The sequence below is a fragment of the Macaca fascicularis genome, chromosome 8 (genome assembly GCF_037993035.2).
Source record: "Macaca fascicularis isolate 582-1 chromosome 8, T2T-MFA8v1.1".
NCBI classification, from domain to species: Eukaryota; Metazoa; Chordata; class Mammalia; order Primates; family Cercopithecidae; genus Macaca; species Macaca fascicularis.
The window spans coordinates 67,796,194-67,798,095 of record NC_088382.1 but is presented as its reverse complement, the minus strand read 5'-3'; the positions used below and the strand labels follow the sequence as shown (position 1 = coordinate 67,798,095).

At 40.8% G+C, this 1,902-nt stretch overlaps 1 non-coding gene across 1 annotated transcript; it reads left to right on the top strand.

Moving 5' to 3' along the window:
- The first annotated feature begins 716 nt into the window (after positions 1–716).
- On the top strand, positions 717–850 carry LOC123575382 (small nucleolar RNA SNORA70). Its single transcript, XR_006700674.1, has one exon. It is a non-coding gene; the product is annotated as a small nucleolar RNA SNORA70 (small nucleolar RNA).
- Positions 851–1,902: the final 1,052 nt, after the last annotated feature.

Sequence of the window (1,902 nt, the reverse complement as noted above, 5' to 3'; positions counted from 1 at the left end):
AGAAATCTGCATAAGTAACAAAGAGCCAAAAGTTAATCCACAAGACAATGGGGGAAATGTCTCCAGGGCATGTCAGAGAACTTCATGACAGCTCTTCACATCACAGGCCTCCCAGAGGCCTAGGAGGGAAAAATGGTTTCCTGGGCTGGGCCCAGGGCCTTGCTGGTTTGTGGAGTCTCAGGACTTGGTGCCCTGCATCCCAGCTGTGGCAAAAGGGGGCCAATGTACAGCTCAGACCATTGCTGCAGAAGGTGCAAGCCCTAAGCCTTGGTGGTTTACACACAGTGTTGGATCTGCAGGTGCACAGAGGTAAAAGAATGTCTTTGGTATTTTGATATGAATGGCATTGAATTTGTAGATTACTTTGGGTAGTATAGTTATTTTAACAATATTAATTCTTCCAATCTATTACTGTGGATGTCTTTCCATTTCTAGGTGTCATATTAAATTTCTTTTATTTGTGTTTTGTAGTTTTTATGGTAGACGTCTTTTACCTCCTTGGTTAAAACTTATTCAAGATATTTTATTTTTGATAGTTATTGTAAATGGAATAGCTTTCTTGATTTCTTTTTTAGCTAGTCAGTCATTCATGTGTAGAAATGTCACTGATTTTGTATACTAATTTTTATTCAGAAATTTAGTAAATTTGTTGATAAGTTCTAAGCGTATTTTGGTAAAGTCTTTTTGTGTAGGGCTCCCATAAGAATTTCTTCTTCCTGCAGCCAATTAAGCCAACTGAGTTCCTTTCCTCATGGGGGCCCAGTGTGCAATGGTTGCAAACAGCAGCTTCCCTGGTAGTGATGCAGACTGTTTGTTGTATGGGTTGCTCTAAGGGACCTTAGAGACAGTCCTTTCAGATGGATGTTCATGTTTCTGACCTTGCACTACCCCAGTGTAGGCTCCAAACAGGCATGCGAGGTGCCATTGGAAAGCCCCAGGGCACTGTGGCCAGGGTTCACATTGGCCAAGTTATGTCATTCCACACCAAGCTGCAGAACAAGGAGCATGTGATTGAGGCCCTGTGCAGGGCCAAGTTCAAGCTCCCCAGCCGCCAGAAGATCTACATCTCAAAGAAGTGGGGCTTCACCAAGTTCAATGCCAATGAATTTGAAGACGTGGTGGCTGAGAAGCGGCTCATCCCAGATGGGTCAAGCACATTCCCAGTCGTGGCCCTCTGGACAAGTGGCAGGCCCTGCACTAATGAGGGCTTCCACTGTGCTGCCCCCTCTTAATACTCACCAATAAATTCTACTTCCTGTCCACCTAAAAATATATATATATATACACTTTCACTTCAATTACCCCTCTCTCTTATGTACTTTTAGTCTGTTATTTTAGTTTTATCCTGATTCCCTCAATAAACATTAGTATATTAAAAAAAAAAAAAAAAAATTTCTTCTAGGGCAGGTCTAGTGGTGATGAATTCCCTCAGCTTTTGCTTGTCTGGGAAATACTTTATTTCTTTTTTATTCCTGAAAGATAACTTTGACAGTTATAGTATCTTTGACAGATTTTTCCTTCAGAACATTAAATGTATTACCCCATTCTCTCCTGACCTGTAAAGTTTCTGCTGGGAAATTTACTGTTAGTGTGATGGAGGTTCCCTTATATTTCACTTGATGCTTTTCTCTTATTGTTTATAGAATTCTCTTTTTATTTTTGACTTCAAAGTTTGAGTGTAATGTGTCACGGATATGAACTTTGTGAGTTGGATGTATTTGGGGATCTTTGAGCTTCCTTTACCTAGATGTCTACCTCTCTTGCAAGACTTGGGAAACTTTAAGCTATTATTTTGCTATACAGGTTTTCTTTTTTTTTTTTTTTTTTTTTTTTTTTGAGATGGAGTCTCGCTCTGTCGCCCAGGCTGGAGTGCAGTGGCCGGATCTCAGCTCGCTGCAAGCT